The 21,248-nt window shown below is 40.3% G+C and overlaps 1 protein-coding gene across 1 annotated transcript in view; it reads right to left on the bottom strand.

Annotated features, from left to right (window-relative positions):
- The window catches only part of net1 (neuroepithelial cell transforming 1), a 118,545-nt gene that overhangs the window by 76,173 nt on the left and 21,124 nt on the right, over positions 1-21,248 (bottom strand). Inside the window, exon 2 of the mRNA XM_020923656.2 lies at positions 17,151-17,214. The gene's annotated coding sequence lies outside the window, so the exon portion shown is untranslated. The remainder of the gene's footprint in view (positions 1-17,150; positions 17,215-21,248) is intronic.

Genomic DNA, 21,248 nt, shown 5'->3' with positions numbered 1-21,248 from the left:
CGTTCCTCGTCGGCGTGGAGTGATGAGTGTGTCTGTGAGTGTGTTTCGCTGTGCGGTCACTGTCTGCTCCGTGTGTGTTTGTGTGTTCTGTGGGTGGTGCGGCTTTGTAGTTTACTGAAGTCGTGCTGGGACACTCGAGTGGATTCATGTATGGGGTGCTCTGGATTGTGGGGCGCAGTTGTTTTTTGATGGAGTTGGAGGCTTAAGAGCGCGTCTAATAGCCCAGAAAATAAGGTACTTTAACCTCTTGGGTTCTTTTTAAAGACAACAAGGAGCAAGGTAAATACACTTTACTGCATTGTCTTTAAAAAGAAACCAAGAGGTTTTCTCGTTCTCGTTCTCTTCAAAATGGCACACAGGGATTCAAAATTACCATCATTTATTAACCGCTTAGATGTTACAGGCCTAGTGACAAATACTGACGATAATCAATAAATCAATTAATCGTACTGTCGGCTCTCCCAGACATGACTTACGAGTGACTTCAGGAGATGGAAAGCTCTACGTATATGTCTCTGTAAACTACAAAGCCACACCACCCGCAGAACACACAAACACACACGGAGCAGACAGCGACCGCACAGAGAAACACACCCACAGACACACTCATCACTCCACGCTAGAGATGCTCGGATGGGCTATTTTTTCATCCGCAACCGCGACACAAAACTCATCATCCGCCCGCTATCCATTTTGCACCGAAGGTTTTCAAAACCGCACCCGCCCGCCATCCGCCCATTGATTTTAGATTTTAGAACAATCATACAGCAAACAAACTAAGGAGCCTCGATAAAAATGCAAACTATAGCTCATTCATTCCAAAATTCGCTCAGCGTGTATGTTCGCATTCTTAATTGTCAGAGTCGGCGTCAGAGCACATCTACTGGAGGGGCATGGGTCACCAGCAGGGGGGGCACTGCCAATTGAGAAATATTTTAACGCGTTGGAGTCATACACAGCAGAAATGCTATCAAACACGTTTTTCTTTAACAGTATTATAGGCTAATTATGTGTTGTTATTATAATCATTATTATATTAAGATTATTATTACTATTAGCTGCAATAGTTGTTGAGGCTGTGTGGTAGACGATAGGCACACAAGACAATAATAAAAGGCTGAGGTTTATCTAAAAAACAATAAGTCCTGCCACTGGTTGTAAACATTAAACAACAGCCTCTAGTCAAAAACACCTCTGAACTGAGTGACAGGACAGTTGTCCAATCACATTACACTAAATAAACAGAGACTGTGATGTCATTGATGTCACAGTAAAGTTTGTGCCCGAAGTGAAATGCACCAATCAAAATCATTTTAAAATAGTCATAATAACGGCCTGTTGGGGGTGGGGCACCAGTGGTTGCTAGGGGGGGCACGGCCCTCAAATGCCCCCCTTGCCGCCGACACAGTTAATTGTCCGTAACAACCCCAAACTTACCTGGTTTTCTTGCGCAGCTAATTAACTGACAACGTTTTCCGACTAGGCTATTTTTGAACCTTCTTGCCTTCGTGTTGGATGTTGTTACATTCTGAACATTCTGCCATTGCCCGATGTTGTTTCAAAGTCATAGCCTCACTCCATCGGTCTTTCTTTAAGTTTTAAATCCCCCGAGTGGCAGTCTACGCTATAATGTCTGCGTGTTTTAAAATATATCTGATATCGAAACAAAAACAAAAGCATAACTAAATAAATATGGCCCTATAGCCACTTACGTGTTGGCAAACAGCTGAAATAAATTAGAAATAATAAAATAAACTGCATATAATATGTGCCTCGTAAATCTTAGACATCAATAACCCGACACAACCTTAACCTTCAAACATAAAAACGAGGTCAAATGGGCTTATTAAGGATATGACGTACACTTCATACTACAAGCATAGACAATGACACTCGTCTTTTCAGATGTAGGTAACAATACTAACAATAACTTTTTTTTTTTTTTTTTTTTTTTTTTTTTTTTTTAAAGTAGTTAAACCGCCACCTGCCCGAATTTAATTAAAATATAATTTTTCGTCACGTCATCCGCCCGACCCGCGGATAAACCGCGGATACCGCGGTTGTAACCGCAATCCGCGCATCTCTACTCCACGCCGACGAGGAACGGAACGGAGGAACGAACCGAAAAAGCGAGTGCAATGTGCCACTTCTAGACACAACTGAACAACTGAGTCACTGCGAACACGCCGACAATCCGTTGGTCCCAGACAGCACCCTCCCTACACGCCACAACTGAACAAAGCCCAGAGTCACCGTGAACGAACAAACAAACAAAACCACTCACCCATCACACTGTTGGGTTTCCTTTAAAGTCCAGTGTGGTTTATTTGTGAAAAAAGTTTGAAAATAGATCATTTAATGACAGTGTGTCTTATAATCCGGAGCGTCTAATAGCCCGGAAAATACAGTATATAAGAAGAAAAAACGTTCATGGCAAATTTTCAGGTTTGACGATTTTATGGCAGTTTAAAAGCTGAAATACACAAAAAACACACATGAGAAAATAGTGTAACATGGGCCCATGAAAACAGGAATATAAAAAGAATCTTGGAGAGAAAAAGCTTTGCAGTTTGCAGTTTGGGAGGAGGATACAGGAGCCAGAGAACAGCCCTGTGCTCTTCTCACGACAGGGTTTAGAGGAGGAGGTATAATTGGAGACTTCTTCACCAGATCGGCTCCAGAGATGTCATTAAATAAAGCTGTGGAGCCCTTTATGATCTCGGAACACTAATTCTGCTGTTTGAAAGTAGCTATTTATTTGATTGGATAATGTCAGTGGTGGAGCTGGTTGGATGTAAACACCGCCACACACGCGGTTAGCTTCAAATTAGCTTGGCAAAGTTTTCTCACGATTTAATGAGAGCAGAGTTACAAAACACTTGACCTGTCTCTACAATGCAACAGTACACGCAGGGATTAAAACCGCGACCACAAAGTCATTTTGAAAAGCTGTGGTAAGTGGCGCAAGATTAACGTTTAACGTTTAGTCATCCAAATTAATGAGGTAAAGCTCCATTATGTAACTGTTCTAGTGGAGAAATTAAACAATAGAAACCAGAGATTTACACCACGCTCGACACGTTTACATGAGAGCTTTAATTACAAATAAAAATGATTTAATTCTGAACACAAATTTATTCTGTTTTAAAAGACAATGTAAACACTTAATTCCTTATGAAAATGGTTATTCAGAATTCAACTTAATTCTGAAGTAAGTGTGTGGTTTATTTCGATTTTAAAGACAAATTAATTTATTCCTGGATCATGTAAATGTTTAGCCCGATTCATCAGACGGTTTCACTTCGTAGAAACCGTCTGACCTCTCAGTGTTACAATTCGTTCGCTCAACAGTAGGCGGGTACTTTTTATCATTTAACAATTGCTGTTATTTAGTCATGACGTATGTAATGCACCACTAATGGGGATAACTGTTATATTAAGCTTTCCCCAAATCCTGTAGGAAGAAGAAAAATAACATCTTTCCCCTTGATAAAATTCACCAAACATTCTCTTTGTTCTGGCTTTAAATCCTCGATCTTGGGATCATTGACCTCACAGAATATATGGCTCTTTGCTGATTGGCTGGTGCCTGAACTCACACTTCCAGGGTTCTTGCAAACTATCTAGTGTATTCTGATTCCTGAACTAGTCTCTGGAGAGAAATGAAATTGAGTGGAGGCAGTAGGTGATACCAGCCTGGCTAATAAACGGTTGTTCTTAAAATAATGTTGGTGGTTCAGTTCATGTTCGTTGTCGTCCTTCTGATGTGATCCGGATGATCCGGCTCCACCAGTACTGACTTCGAACTTTCATCCATGTCTCTTTGGATTTGTGAGCGGGATGTGGGAGTGGGCTGAGGTAGAGCAGCCTCACACTCACTTTGTCTTCTTCCTCTCTTCTCTGACACTCTTCCCTTCTCCTCCTCAGCCGACAGACATAAAGTGTGATGAGAGAATTCTCCAACTGCTGCACAATTATCATCAGAACCACTGTGGGAAATGTTTGGATCATGTTTGTGTCCGTGATGTAACGACAATCCCAGATGACAGAAAAGCCGGTAGCAGCTGAAGTGTGTGTTTTCTTCCCAAAGATGTAAATACATTTGAGTCTCTGTCCAATCACAACCTTCCCCACGCCCAGACACTGAGCAGAATTAAATAAAGACGATTTAACGACGATTTAAGTTTTCCATGTAAACCTCAATTCAGAATTATGTCCATGTAAACTTGAAGAATATTTTAATTCTGAACTATTTCCTTCAGAACAATTAATTCAGAATAAATACAAAAAAAAACCCCATCATGTAAACGTGGCCACAGTGAAACATTCTATAGCCAACTCCAGGTCTGTTTTTGAGGAGGAAATAATATTAGAACATGACTTGAAGCTCACAAGAGTCCATTTTGTGTAACATTGGCCCTTAAACTCTAGTGATATGTTATAAAAGTGAACTTCCAGAAGCAGCAGATAGCTTTGGCTAACAGGGACTCCGAACTATAAAACAGCTTCATATAAAAAGAGGGAATTATTTTTGCCAAGTCTTTATTTCCATACTTTGTACATAGGTCAGGAATGTGTTTTAATTTAAATTTCACCATCATTACATCACCACGTCTCACACGAGCACTATAAAAGCTCAGAGGGTGCCGCGAAAACACAAAAATGCAATTTGTCTTGCCTTATTTTCTCATTACAAAGTGAGTTCAAACGCTGTGGGTAATGTGAAGGATGGCTCTGACAGCGACCAGACCCAATGTAAATAAATCCACGTTAAAAAGAGCCGTCTAAACGCGCAGGGGCCGGCTGGAGCGAGCACATGAAACACCAGCACCTCGTCTCATTTAAGGAGGAATGCTCTTATCTCGTCTCAATGAAGGCGGAATGCCGTCATCAAAGAGTCGGCGGAGGAGGTCAGAGATGTACAGTGAGCAGATCAGAGAGAGACATTTTTACATGTGTCAGAACGGCAGAAATTTAGGACGAGCTGAGAGTAGAGCAGTAGCACAGACTATATAAAGAAAAGGACCATATTATTTGGACTATAAGGCGCACTTAAAATCCTTCCATTTTCTCAAAAATGGACAGTGTGTCTTATAATCCAGTGTGCCTTTTGTATTAATTGTAGTGATGGGCAAATGAGTCGGAGCTCCGGAGCACGTCTCGTTCTTTCTGAAACAAATTGCTCTGAAGTACTGCCCCAGAGCTCGTCTCGCAGCAGCCGCTCACGTGACCAAAGTGTCGCTCCCTCCCCCTACTGCTTTGCTCTGCCTGTCAATCGCTTCAGCGTTTCGAAGCGTTTCATTGGCTCAGCGAATGTTCCGCTCTTTACATATTATCTTAAATCGTCATTATTATTGTATTATTGTATTGTGGGTTGTGTGCTGGTTTGCAATGGTTAAATTTGTCCACTAGAGGTCAGTGTTTCTCCATGGCCTCAGACACGTCGAACCATTTGAGATAATATTGCGACTGAGGTGTCGATGCTTCACGAGGCTCCATTGGCCCATCACTAATTAATTTTGGTTGAGTTTACTGATCTCGAAATGATTTTATGTGGTATAGGGCGCTCAAAAATCTGTCAAACTGTTTTAGTACGACTTTGGTAAACTACGAAGCCACACCTCATGATGGATTGCCGGAGCACTGCTGTAGTCAGGAGCCTCACAGAGTAATCCACATTCACCAAAACAAGGAGGCGACACCGAGCGAGTTACACCACGATCTGCCGACGGATCGTGGACGCCTGGGCGAAGGATCAGTCTCAAATGCTGTCTGAGCTTCACGAAGGTCCAAATCACTGAACAGCGAAGTAACAGCGATGAGACTGACTCGAATAATGACCAGAAGGATCCAGGCTCCACACCGAAATCACCAGACTGTTTACTGATTAACTATTATAAACTGAAGATGAAGAATTTGATGGATTTGTGGAAGAGGAAAACTGAACTGAAAAAGTGAGTGTATTGTTTTGTATTTTATGTGTTACAACTGAACAGTGTTGAGAGTTTTTGTGAATGAGTTGAATAAAGTTTGTTTTGTTTCTTTTAATGCTCCTTATAATCCAGTGCACTTATGTATGAAAATAAACGAGACAATTCAACATTATTCATACTGCGCCTTATAGTCTGAAAGTACTGTCAGTGAGTGTGACGTCACCCACAACGTTTGGCTCCAGTCAAATGAAACTTACAGAAGCTGGCAGCTGATTTACAGACAAAAGAGTGAAATAATAACCCCAGGATCATGTAGAGTAGGTTAATACAAACACTTTAAGAGTGAAATGACGAGGCTCACAGCAGCAGGTACAGAGAGAGGGGCCACAGTTTTGGAACCAGAGTCGATGGAGCCGGATGTGTGCCATGCTCACTTCCTATTTGGAACGTGGCGGCTAGCGGGTTAGTACTTTATATATACAAATAGGGTGTGTTGCACTCAAAACAACAGACATCAACAGTGGTTCAGACCAATCACAGGGCAGCACTGTGTTTAGGGCTGGTATCGTTAAGAAGTTGCAGATACGATACAAACCTCGATACATAGGCCACAATACGATACAAACCTTGATATAATGAGCTTTTGATTCAATACGAAATATTTTAAATCGATTTGATACAGTTCAGTAAAAAATAAAGGCTAAAACGTGGCTGTGATACTAAAAGTCTGTTTAAACACTTCTTCTCATATGAAACACGCCCATTTTAATCCTCAGTGAAAATGTCAAATGTGTCACATAAACGAGTTTCCTTCCTCTGAACAAACAACAAAACTGTAGCTGTAACAAAATAATTTTGTAAAATACACCACAAAATACTCTTGATATATAGAGACAGCAGCCCACGATATCGATACTGTGTCATCACATTAAATGATATGATATATTGTTATTAGGGATGGGCATGATTAGTCGATTAATCGATAATTGATCATTAAGAATTTCATCGATTATGTTAATTTTAATCAACAAACTGAATGTATGTTTCTGTGTGTATCATGACCAAACAGGTGTGTACATGTGTCTGTGCATCAGAAGGAGCGAGACACAAACAGTGGGTCAGTCTGTAACGAACCGAAGCACAAATGTGGATTTAACGATGATTTGTACAAGAAATTCCACACTTTCCGTTGCATTTGGGACAAGTGTGAGTCCATGTGCACAGTGTATAAAGCAGCACATATGTTTTGGTGTCCAGTGGAAAAAAGTTTTGCCAGGTGAGAGTCGCTCAATGTGGATGACGAGGCCCCGCCCCCCTCCCCCCGTACGCTGTCCTGGTTTTGACAAACACAAATCTGGTCACACTGACCTGTATTCATCTGAGTCGTGTCTTTTAATCCGACAGAAGTTGAACCACATCAGCGACACAAGAGCTGGAGTTTTATCTTCGCTTAGTTTATACAAATTAGCGATGCGGTTTTAAGTTTCGTTTCTGTGAGATTTGAACAAAACTGAATTAAACACATTCTAATGTCAAACAGCTGATGTGGCTCTAGAGTCGTTACGGTTTATATGTCGTAAAGTTTAATTTATTTATGCAGATTAGTAGCGCAGATAGTAATAATAATGATCATTTTAATATAAAAATGTTAATGATCGTTAATTCTTCCGACGATCGATTAAGAAACTTTCATCGAATTCCCATCCCTAGTTGTTATATCAATATTTTTGCACACCCCTAATTGTGGTGTGGGTGGGGCCAAATGTAAGCACCCAAATGAACCAAAACAAACATGGTGAAGCAGACAGATGCACTTCAGACGATTTGATCCAGACTATTTGTGAAAAACACGCAGAGGGAAGATGTCTGTGAATCTGATTTCTCTCAACTGGGCCCATATTAAAGTGTTCTCTGATCTCTGTTCTAATATATTTTCCTCATCACAAACAGACCTGGACTTGTGTTTTGTTTCATTCACACATGTTGAACACACAAACCCTGAACATTTAGGCTGAGTTCTTCTTTCAAACTGAAAACATATTTGCCAATGTCTGCTGAACACGAAGGTAAAACATGACATCATGAGGTGGAACACAGCATTTTGAGAACACTCCTGGTGCAGCTCAGTTGACAAATTGGCTTCACATTTTTTCATTTTCAATTTTCTTTTAACTCACTTTTTTACCTTACAAGATCCTGTCCCATCCATATTAAAGGGTATTTAATGTGCACTATTTCAGATGTTCTGCCCCGTTAGTCATTTCAACTTGTCTAATTCTCCTATATGTTCACTCACATACTCCATCCTCCACCCGCCGCTTCTGCCAAGACATTAAAAGCTCACAGCTCAAAACAAACCTTCGCTCAGACTGTTCACAGCGTTTGGCACCACCTTCACACATCAAAACCTGGCAACAGTTTGAGATAAAACCCTCAAACCACTCAGGAGATTTCTATAAAACGTCCGATAAGAGAGAGGACCAGAAGACGGCAGTTTAATCGCGTGCACATGTTTAAAGGGCCTGCGTTCTTCTCTTCTCTGTGTTCTAATGTAGTTTCCTCCTCACAAACACACCTGGACTTGTGTTTTGTTTCATTCACACATGTTTAACACACAAACCTGCACATTTAGACTGAGTTCTTCTCTCAAATGGAAATACGATGGCTAGCGGTAATACAGGAATTGCTCCACTGTGTTTTTAAACTCCACACACCTCCACTTGAATTATTTGGATCATTTCAGCCGCGGAATTGCCAATCTCTACTGCAGAGGTCTGCAACCCGCAGGCCAGGAAAGAAACACACAAAAAGAATAAATAACTTGCCTTATTTCAGTTTTATTTATTATCCGAGTCTGAACAATGTTTTATTTTGAAAAATTACGGAATTCTCTGTTACATCCGTCTATGACTCAGTCTTGACTCTTGATTCATGTCCAGATGTTTGTCTCGGTCATGTGATATATTAATGCTAATATTGTATAAGCAATATTATTTGCAATAAGTTGCAAAATTTGTAAAAAAAAAAAAAAAAAAAGACGTCTTCAGAAACGTTTATTATTATATACACAAAATACCACTGTTTTTGTGTTGGTCGTGTCATTTTATTTTGTCGTTTTTATCCGCCACACCTTAAAGGTTGTTACGTGAAAATCTTGTCTGACATTAAACCGTCTGTGGTGCAAAAAAAGGTTGAGGGCCACTGCTCCACTGAACAAAAGTTAAAAGGAGCTGTTAAAGGTGCACTGTTTAACTTGTTTGGTGAAGGGTCCATCACCTGCTTGTCTCCACGGGCATGTGTCTAGAATGTTCCACAGTGTGGCTATAAACTGAAGAATCTCCATGGAAACTTACAGACCAAATTACAATAGTTTTTTAAGCTATTTTTGAGCACTTAAACATCTGTAGTTGAATAAATACACAATGGATTTGCTTAATGAGACACTACTGACAATTTAAACCAAAGAATTAACATCTCCATGGAGACAAACAGGTTGCGGACTCCCTCCAGAAAAGTTACACAGTGCACCTTTAACTTGAAAACTAGTGCCCCATGACCTCACAAGGTGGAACAGAGCATTTTGAGCTTCGGAGATGTTGACAGACTAATAATAAAGAGTTACTCAAACATGTGAATGAAACAAAACACAACTCCAGCTCTGCTTTTGAGGAGGGAACAACATTAGAACATGACTTGAAGGTGCATTGTGGAACATCTAAGACAGAAGATCCTATTAGGTTCTTTTTTTCAGACCAAGAGTTTGTTTTCAGACCTGACAGTTTGTTCTGCTCCTGCACTCTTCCTCAGAGTCTCGTGATGTTGCTGTGACATGTTGCTCAGCTAATTTAAACAGGTTTTGGCGCCGTCTTCCTACCGGTGGAGTCAGGATGACAGCGCCCATTTCCTCAGGACAGTATCCTGAATCGAAATACGGAAACGTGGCCACGAAACAAAAAACTGGGACGAGGGGCTTTTTCCCTCTCACTCACCTGGGATTCTGTCCTGAGGAAGTGGGACTGCAGGTGGCGCTGTCGTCCTGCCTCCTCCGGTAGGAAGACAGGGCCAAAACTTGTTTAAATTAGCTGAGCAACGCCACAGCAACATCACGTGACTCTGATGAAGAGTGCAGTAGCAGTAGACAAGTGTCAGAGATAAAAAAAAAATTAATAATATATCTTCCATGAGTTTTATAGCTCATAAATACCGTATTTTTTGGACTATAAGTCACACTTTTTTCATGGTTTGGGTGTTTCCTGTGACTTATACTCCGGTGCGACTTATATATTAAAGTTTTTAGACTGACAGGCGCGAGAGGGCGCTGTAGACCTGTGTGTCAGTATCTATTACTCCTGTACCAGTGTCACTTCACATTCTACTGCGCAGGCCTCCTGTAGAAAAAGCTGTTGTTCTGCTGCAAATAGTGAAATCTGCAGCCGAAAACAGTAATCAAGTAGCAGAGAGAAAGTTTGGATTGAGAGAGAAACTTGTGAGGGACTGTCAGAAAGCGGGGATGGAGGACACAACTTCACAGCAACCGGGCAGGTGCACCATGTAACTTTCCTGGAAGTCACTGGATGAATCGACAAAGCCTGAACTTCAATGACACTGAAACCATCCTGTCAGGATTCAGAAAGGCCGGAATAATTCTAACTGGAACTGATGCTGAGTCTGACGACAGCGACACAGAAGAGGAAGCGACGCTCTGTTTACTCATGGATCTATGGTTTATCTCTGGAGGTCACACAGAAGTGACACAGAGGACAAAGAATTCAATGGATTTAGTGATTTGGAGTGAGATTGTGAGTTTGGGAAACTTATGTTCTGTTGTTTCTGCTATAATTATCTGAAGAACTGTTCATATGTGACGTTAACATACTGTATTAACGCCTGTTCAGTCTGTTGTTCTATGTTCTGTTGTTATTACTAGAACTTGCCTTTCAAGATGAAATGTCGGTTCATGGTGTCTGATTTTATAAAATGCATTTCCCCAAAAAGTGCGACTTGTATATGTTTTTTTTTGTTTTGTTTTTTTTTTGGCTGGTGCGACTTATACTCCGGAGCAACTTATAGTCTGGAAAATACAGTACCTTAAAAAACATGAATTCTTATGAGCTCACTTCTCCATAGTTCTGACCATTGTCCTGTCTCCACTGTGATTACCAAGTTTATTTCCAAACTGTGGAATAATTAAGACAAAACAGTAATATCTCCACCTGAACTGTTACACAGTGGACCCTTAAATCTCAGTAAAGAGTCAGTTTTGCATTGTACTGGGCCTTCAAGATGAGCTCAGAGATCACATGGACACAGACTGAAAACCTTTGAACAACACTTTGATTTTTGAGAGAAGGATTCTGTTACGGGCAGCTGGAAACGTCTGCTTTTAACGGCCGCCATCTTGTCTGGATCCAATCAAAAGCCGGGAGTTTGAGAGACTAAAAAGGAAGATTGTTAACGATTATGAGAAATCCGAAGCAGTTCCTGTGCTTTTTAACGAGCTGGCAGGGTTTGAAACGGTAATTGCGATCTTCGACAGGTATTAGTAATAAACATGAATGGAGGAATGTGGCATAAAGCTCTGGGCTGGAGACTGAGGATTCTTCTAAAGTGATTTCATGATTGGACTCGTGTTGAAGGAGAAACAGGTTTTTGCAGGAGAAATACTGGTTTGCAACAGATCCATGTTGAAGTTGGAACAGATGAATCTCAAATGTTAGTGCCAACCAGATGTGTTACGGATGAGCTGATGGCAAAGGCTTTTGAAATGGCCCCAAAAACAGTCCGAATAAGAACAATTCTGCAAACCAATAACATTTGTGCTGCATTTTAAATTCAGTTAACTTAACTCATTTTTGCACGTCAGGAAGTTTCAGAGTTAAACAGCAGCCTGATGCTTTGGATTTAAGTATCTGCCAATCACTGACAGGAAGATGTCTGAGGTCATTTTAGTTTTCATCTTGTTCCGCTGTGGTGACACTTTTACCAGTCAGATTCTAATAACCGTCATGACACTCCATGTTTTCCGATCTCTTCCAGGGCATAGAACTGTAATAAAATCTGAAGATGAACCCAAGATTGTTTTCATGTTGTTTTCAGTGGTCTGTGTCATTGTGAGCTCATCTTGTGAACTTTTAACAGTGGCTGAAGGTTGTTCTCTCCTCAAAAACAGACCTGGAGTTGTGTTTTGTTTCATTCACACATTTGAGTAATTCTGTATCAGGGCCTGGTCAAGCAGAAGTAAACATCAAGGCCAAAAATTCAAGTTAATGCATCTGATATAAAAATGTATTGAACAGATACATATGTACTCTAGTTTATGAAACTGTTGACCTTTTTTCTGTACCATTTTTGGTTCTAAAGTTCCATATGTTTTAAACAGAGCATGTATGAAACATGGAACAAAAATTATTTCCCAAATTTCAAAGACCTGCAAATCATGTCAATAAATGGATGTATTTCATCATATCTTGTGTTATTCCATCTTTGAACTGTTGATGAAGGGACATGATTTAAAAAAAAAAAAATAGTTTCCTTTCATTTTGAAGTAATATTAAAGTTTTCAGAAGAAAAAAGCGACAAATGATGTAAAATCCTGCACCTTCTACTTGTTTGCACAATTTTCCCTCCGTTACTTTTCCCTCCGTTACCATGACCTTTCTTAATAAAAAATCTCATGAGTCAAAAAGTAAGAGGTTTTTCAACCTAATCTTGTACCATATGGTAGAAAACTATATGAAGCAAATATTCAAACCAGTTTGTTAAGGATATGGAAGTGAGAACCAAGAGTTATCACTGTTTGGATTTATTGCCCAAAAAGTGCTGCATATTTCATTCCCTCCGTTACTGACATGAGTTTTTTTATTTTTTGTCAACAACTTGAAAGAATATCACAGGTTTAACTTGACCCTGTTGGAGTGTAACTCTTTCCTACATTCTGATACTTTACTTATTTCAATAGTCCCTCTAGTTTCTGAATAAGAGACATTTGAATGTCAAAAATCTGCCCCTGTTTCCCTCCGTTACTGCTTGACCAGACCCATCATTATTCTGTCTACATCTCCAAAGCTCAAAACGCCTAGTTTGTTTTTGTAAGTTATTCTTCTGTTTATTGATGTTTCAGGTTCCTTTTTGGCTCATGGGCCCAAATATAATTTTCTCTTCCGCATTTACTTCCTCAGTCCGGGCGAGCTCCTCCCACCTGTGTGACGTCTGTAACGTGCACGGCGTGGAGCGTTTGGACCAATCACAGTGAGAGCTGCTAGAGTGGAGCTAGAGCGGCGAGGTTAAATCTGACAAAGATCACTTTTAGATGCTTTGAGTAGGGTGACCAGATGTCCCTATTTTCCCTGGACAGTCCAGTTTTAAGCCCTGTGTCCCCTGTCCAAGCAGATTTATATAAAACCAGTGATTTGTACCAATTTTATATAAGAAATGTCCCAGGTGTCCCCATTTTTAACCAATCTGATCCCTGCCAACAGTAAAGAGAAACATACATTGACATTTGTTTAGGTAAAATACAGAACATGTGTTTTAAAATGACCAAAACACAAAGAAAATGTGTCTGTACTGACTTGTATGTTGTGAATGGGCCGAGTGCAGAACAGTTTTCCTTATTTACGCACTCATTTCACAATTTTATTATTACAAACTGTCACAAACCGAGAGTGCCCCAGTTTTTGATTTTAAAATTCTGGTCACCTTAGCTTTGAGGATTTTAAAAAATTGAATAGTTTATGTTGAGAAAATAGAAAAGAATCCTACAAAATGCCCTGTCAGAACACGGGCAGTTTGAAATCCCAAAATGCAAATGCAAAACAGGAGCTGCAGTACCTGGAGCGTCCACTAGTCTGTCTCAAGTCAGAACAGAGGGGGCGGGGTTTATCCAGTTTTTATTACAGATCCATGTTCCAGTGTGAGCCGTTTCAGATTGATAGTGTGAAGAGTTTATACTACTGTGGAAGATCATTTGTTTCATCAGATTTTGCATTTTAAATACCACTGAATTTCTCACTTTGAATTTCTTTACTCTGAAAAAAGATGTCTGAATTGTTTTTATTCGGAATTTTAATTGCTGAAATTTTACGTTTACGTGTGTGTACTATGTTTTAAAATAAAAATGAAAAAAAAATTCACCACAGATATTTTCAAGCCCTCAAATTCAACAGTCAGAGTTCAGAATGTAAAATTCACAGTGAAAAAAAAAATCACAGTAAAGATCCAAGATGCCAAGGCAGAAGCAATCGATCCAAAGTGATCCAATCTAACTCAGTAACCAACAGGAAACAAACAGGAGGTGCAGAGAAGCGATCTGATTGGTCAGAATTAGCCTCATTGGAATCTCATCTCATTGATTTCTTAAGTGTAAACTCCGCCCACAGATGAGAACAGCCAATAGGAAACAGCCTCTGTCCTCCTCGCTTTCTTTTTCACTACGAATTTTACATTCTGAATTTTGGCTGTTGAATTTGAGGGCTTGAAAATATCTGTGGTGATTTTTTTTATTTATTTTGAATTTAAAATATAGTACACACAAGTACTTCAAATTTCAGCAACTAAAATTCAGAATAAAATTAATTCAAACATCTTTTTTCAGAGTTAAAAAATTCAAAGTGAGAAATTCAGTGGTATTTAAAATTCTAAATCTGATGAAACAAATGATCTTCCATATACTACAGTTTAGTTTGATAGTACAAGAAAGATTATCGGCTGAAAATATGGGCCAAACAATATCGGCAGAGTTTATCGGTTTCCCCTGGACTCTTAACGTGATCGTCATTGGCCATGAAAAAAAGCAAATGTGTGTGGATGTGGAGGTGACGGACACAGAGGCAGTGGGTCAGACTCTTGAATCTGTAACAGTTTGTGGAGCTGTGTGATTCAAGCACAGCTCTGACAGGAACAGAGGTCTGAACCAGGTTTACATAAAAGAACTGCACTGCACCTCCCCTTTAACAACAGACCTACAGTAAACCCACCTCCCCTTTAACAGATATATTATATAAGCAGCCCTTAAGGTCAGAATGTGACTGCTGTGTGCTGCTGGAGTGAATTATAACATGTTTGTACAAACCAGGATGTGCACTGTTAGCTTCACACTGATGCCATGATTCAGTATAACATAAAATGGACAATGTTCTGAAGTATGGCTTTAACTTTTTCATGCAGGTGACGCACCACCTCCAGAAAGTGGCATACGGTAGCTTTAAAGGTCCTATATTGGTCCTATATTATATACCTCTGGGTGCTCTGGTTTCCCCCATCAACACAAAACATGCTCCAGGTCTCCAGAACAGTCGATAGTCAAGGTCAGTTAAATACAATCAATGAATGAACCTGCCCAGAGACGACAGGTGGAAATGAGCACTGGTGCTAGTGGCTAGACACTTCACCCACATTGCCTAGTATGAAAGTGGTGTGTGCGTTAGTGGTGGTGGTGGTCGGAGGGACCGTTGACGCCGATTGGCATGGCAGCTGCACCTCTGTCAGTCTGCCCCAGGGCAGCTGTGGCTACAACAGTAGCGTACCATCACCACGTACAGAGTGAATGAATAATATATGCTGAATGTAATGCTCTGTAAAGCGTCTTTGTGACAAAAATGTCTGTGAAAAGCACTATATAAATAAAGACTTACTTACTTATTTACTTATATTATTAAACTACCGTATTTTCTGATCTATTAGACGCACTCTTAAGCCTCCAACTCCATCAAAAAACGACTGCGCCCCACAATCCAGAGTGCCCCATACATGAATCCACTCGGGTGTCAAAGCACGACTTCAGTAAACTACAAAGCCACACCACCCACAGAACACACAAACACACACGGAGCAGACAGCGACCGCACAGAGAAACACACCCACAGACACACTCATCACTCCACACCGACAAGGAACTGAACGGAGGAACAAACTGAAAAAGCGAGTGCAATGTGCCACTTCTAGACACAACTGAACAACTGAGTCACTGCGAACACGCCGACAATCCGTTGGTCCCAGACAGCACCCTCCCTACACGCCACAACTGAACAAAGCCCAGAGTCACCGTGAACACCACAAACAAACAAAACCACTCACCCATCACACTGTTGGGTTTCCTTTAAAGTCCTACGCCATTTATTTGTGAAAAAAGTTCAAAAATAGACCATTCAATGACAGTGCACCACATAATCCAGAGCGACTAATAGTGCGGAAAATACGGTAAATGTATTCTTGTGAGCTTTTAACAATGGCCGAAGGTTGTTCCCTCCTCAAAAACAGACCTGTTGTGTTTTGTTCCATTCACACATGTTTGAGTCTGTCTACATCTCCAAAGCTCAAAACACTCTGTTCCACCTTGTGATTGTTACGTTACCTTTTGTTTTTCCTCTGTCTTTTTCTGTCTATTTTTGTAGTATTTTTCCTAGTTTGTCAGTTATTCTTATGTTTTTTGATGTATTGTAGATTTTTGCTCCTCATTTCCACCAGGAACCTTTAAATGCTCAAGCCCGGCGCTCCTTCTCTGTGGCTCGCATGTCCTGGAGTGTGCTCGCTGGCTCCCCTGCTCCTGTGTTTTGTTAGATTTCTGTTAACCAAGCTGTTTTTTGTTTTGCCCTGGTGAGTCTGGATGTTCTGTTTTCATTGTTTTGTTTGTGTACGGATAGTTTTGGGGTTGTGTTGACGTTGAGGTAGGGACAGCAGTGCACTGGCAGTGCGTACGACCCTGCATATGCTTGGTCTGGCCAGCGCACCGTCCTTTGTCACTTTGTTTTGTTTTTTTGGAGGGCACGAGTTAAGTTTTTTTGGGGGGGTTCCAACGTCCAGAACTCAAAGAAACAATAAAAGAAATGCAAATTCTTAACTTTGTCTTCCGTGTCCCTTTTTAAATATGTTGTGGTCTGTGGTTGGGTCGTAATAGTGATGTCATGAAGCGTTGGTTTGCAAGTGAACAGCTCAGCAATCAGCAATTCTGGTCTGAAATAATCCAAATGATTCTAGTGAAGGTGTGGAGCACTTCCTGTATTACCACATGACATCACAAGGTGGAACAGAGTGTTTTCAGTGTGTTAAATGTCTGAATGAAACAAAACAACTCCAGATCTGTTTGTGATGAGGAAACTACATTAGATCAGATCAGAAAATAGTAAAATATGGACCCTTTAAGTTAGAAAACACAGTGCACTTTGGCTCTTGTACATGTTTGTGTGTTGTCGTGTTGTCGTGTTGTCGTGTTGCACTCACCAGACTCAGGTCCCATTGTGCAGCTGGAGTGATGAAGCTGAAGGAGCTACCTCTTCTCAATGACCTATGGGGGAAAAAAAAAAAAAAAAAACATTAAAGAAGATAAATAACTGAAATAAAAATGGGAATAAAAATAGATAATTGAGTTCAGGGTTGTTAAAGTTTCCATGTATTTGAGCAAAATGTGTCTCGTCCCAGTACACATATCTTGTATAAACTCAAAATAAGTCCCCTGTGTTCGGTCTGCATCTGATTCTAAGGCGTTTTATTGTCCGAGAATCAGGAAGTGCACATTAGCATACTAGTTTTTAGCTTTACTGTCACAACAAAGCCCCGCTCTGGTCTCTGAAAGTTGTGAAAAATGCTTACATAAACTCATCGCAGTGAATAATTAGGATTATTTACATATGTTATTTATTTAATACAAGTATTAAAACTAGATCCTCATTTTCCGCGGGTTTTGATCACAGATATATAAATGTATAAATAAAGTGGACTAAGTGAGTGTGACGTCACCCACAGCGTTCAGTGTCGCTCAAATGAGGCTCGCAATGTTCACGGTCACAGGAGCCAGGCTCTATGTTATCAACAGGACTGTTTTGATGGACAAAATAGCCAAAAAATAAATTAAAATTCTGGATAATCTAGAGTGAGTTAATACAAACATTTTAAGACCAAAATGTCGAGGCTCACTGCAGCAGGTACAGAGAGAGGAGCCTGCTGGAGAACTTCCTATTTGGCAAACGGTACATTAGCTCTGTCCACTCATATATACATTCACTCACGGTCTATGGTTTCAATACTAAAAAAAGTCCCACAGACAGAACAGAGCAGAACCTTTCCTGAATGTGTTTAGAACCATCTGGAACTGGATCAGAACAAATATAAGAGACTAATATACACCCATGGACCTGGTTTAGTCCTGGTTTAGACCTGGGGTACACCTGCTTTAGTCCTAGTCTAGACTTGGTTTAGACCTACTTTAGTTTAGTCCTGGTTTAGACCTGGTTTAGATCTGGTTTTGATCTGCTTTTGACCTGGTTTGGTTTAGACCTGGTTTAGTCCTGGTTTAGTCCTGGTTTAGACCTGGTTTAGACCTGGTTTAGACCTGGTTTAGACCTGGTTTAATCCTGATTTAGACCTGGTTTAGACCTGGTTTAGACCTGGTTTAGACCTGGTTTAGTCCTGGTTTAGTCCTGGTTTAGTCCTGGTTTAGTCCTGGTTTAGTCCTGGTTTAGACCTGGTTTAGACCTGGTTTAGACCTGGTTTAGACCTGGTTTAATCCTGATTTAGACCTGGTTTAGTCCTGGTTTAGTCCTGGTTTAGACCTGGTTTAGACCTGGTTTAATCCTGATTTAGACCTGGTTTAGTCCTGGTTTAGTCCTGGTTTAGACCTGGTTTAGTCCTGGTTTAGTCCTGGTTTAGTCCTGGTTTAGTCCTGGTTTAGACCTGGTTTAGACCTGGTTTAGACCTGGTTTAGACCTGGTTTAATCCTGATTTAGACCTGGTTTAGACCTGGTTTAGACCTGGTTTAATCCTGATTTAGACCTGGTTTAGACCTGGTTTAGACCTGGTTTAATCCTGATTTAGACCTGGTTTAGTCCTGGTTTAGTCCTGGTTTAGTCCTGATTTAATCCTGATTTAGACCTGGTTTAGACCTGGTTTAGACCTGGTTTAGACCTGGTTTAGTCCTGGTTTAGACCTGGTTTAGACCTGGAGCACTGGGGGATTACACAGACATAAGGACACATTTAATGTGGAAAATCACAGGAGATTCTGAAGAGTTGTGTAAAGATAGACTAAAGAAAGGGTTTTTTTATTCTCATTGTGGTATCAGTATGTATCCTGAGTATCAAGTCTGTTCCTTAGTGTTGAAATGAAGTTAGAAATTGTTGTACAGTGACAACACTACGTCATCGTGAATAAATATTGCAGTGATTCGCTAAAAGGCCACAGAGAGTACACTTCCACACGCCTGCGAACTGAAAAACACTTCAAAAACACCACCATCAAAGCTCCGAGACATTAGATAATGTGAGGTTTTATTGCTCTATTTATCCACCCGGCTGACACGGACGCAGAGGGAGGGAGGCCGTACATGGACACGGCCTGATTTGTCAATGGGAAAAATCTCCGAACAAAACCACGGAGAGATGAAAATACATGACACACAAAGCTTGATCAGAGCTGGATAAAGGTCATGTGAAATTTAGATAGGCTTTTATGGGAGTTCTTTCCATTGGTGTCATCCTGCTCCTTCAGTGATATGCATCAGTTTGGAACAGTTTGAATCAGATGCCCTTCCAAAACCAATACGTGAGGCTTGTCTAACAGAATAACTAGGTCAGTACATTCTAACTTTTATACTTAGACTGTATATGAAACAGGAGGACCCAAAATGTTTGTTGTACAGTTTTTTTTTTTATATTTTAATCTTTTATGATGTTATTTTAAATTTCAAAATGCAGTGTGTGACATGATTTGTACATCAGATATGATACATAGGCCAGGATACAATAAATATCTCTGTATACAGGCCATGATAAAATAAATATCTCGGTATATCGGCCACAGTACGATAAATATCTCGGTGTCTAGGCCAGGATACAATACGATACATACCTCGGTAGCTAGGTCACGATACAATACAGTCAATGACAAAAGTCTTGTGGCTTATCCATTTTGTAGAAACAAAAGTCTTAAAATAACCTGACTTTAAATTAATCGATTGGTTTCAGAAATGTCTCATATGAAGCTAAAACCCTCCCAAATTATGCTCAATATACTAAAATAAATTTGCTTCACTGAAGAAAGATTGATCATTTAATGAACACAGAAAGGTCAGATTTTGGCAAAACAAAAGTTTTGTCGCCTACAGAAAATTGAACAAATAATTTACTTCAAATACAAAAATATGTTGCATAACGTCAGTGAATGAAGTAGTGGTGCTGTGAGATCCAGATTTAATATCTTGTATGACGTCCATGAGCTTGAAGGACGCATCCATGCGGTTCAACAATGATTCATACAATTTGTTGATGAAGTCATCAGGAATAGTAAAGAAAGCGTCTTACATGCCTCCCAGAGTTCATCAAGATTCTTTGGTTTTGTCTTCCATGCTTCCTCTTTCATTCTACCCCAGACCTGCTCAATGATGTTCATGATGATGTGAATCTTGGATCCATGCGGGTCCAGTTGGTCTCCTGCAATATTTGCGGCGGCTGTGATGTAATTCAACCGAGGATTCATCTGAGAAATCCACTTTCTGCCACTTTTCCAGTGTCCATCCTTTTAACAGGCTGTGGGCCTTGGCAAATGCCAAACGTTTTTTTTATTGCCTTTTGTTTAGTGCTGGTTTCTGTGCACTGATTCGACCATGGAGGCCATTTCCAGACAGAATTCTACAAACTGTTGTGGTTGACACAGGGACTTGAGGTGACCAGGCCTGGTGGAGTCTGCTGCAGTGGAAAAGGGGCCTTGGATTTTTGAATCAACAACCGATCCTCCCGAGCAGTTGTCTTGTGGCGTCTGCTGGACCTGGGCTTGTCAAAAACATCTCCAGTCATTTCAGATCTTTTTCTTATTCTTTGTACTTGACGCTGAGACACATTGAAGGTGTCACCACCTCAGCAGTGGATCTGGTCTTCAGCCTCTTGATAATTAAGGCTTTGGTCTCAGGGTGGATCTTAGGCATGTTGTCAGAGGTCAAGTTGCAGTTGATGTGAAGGTCTGGTTCTGCTGGGTTCTTTTTATACACAAACACTAACTGATTGATCAGTAACTGATCACAGGTGAGGCTGTAATCTAGGATTGGGTGCATCATATGACAAGACCACAAGACTTTTGTCTTGACAAAATCTGACCTTTCTGTGTTCATTAAATGATCAATCTTTCTTCAGTGAAGCAAATTTATTTTAGTATATTGAGCATAATTTGGGAGGGTTTTAGCTTCATATGAGACATTTCTAAAACCAATCGATTAATTTAAAGTCAGATTACAAGATTTTGTTTCTACAAAATGGATAAGTGACAAGACTTTTGTCAGGGGTATGAGGTATGAGGTATGTACACACTCATTATACTGTATAGGCTACAATA

This window comes from Boleophthalmus pectinirostris, unplaced genomic scaffold (assembly GCF_026225935.1).
Source record: "Boleophthalmus pectinirostris isolate CB_2022bp ecotype Guang Dong unplaced genomic scaffold, ASM2622593v1 HiC_scaffold_18, whole genome shotgun sequence".
NCBI classification, from domain to species: domain Eukaryota; kingdom Metazoa; phylum Chordata; class Actinopteri; order Gobiiformes; family Gobiidae; genus Boleophthalmus; species Boleophthalmus pectinirostris.
The sequence above is the reverse complement of the archived record's forward strand: the minus strand, read 5'-3'. Positions and strand labels throughout refer to the sequence as shown.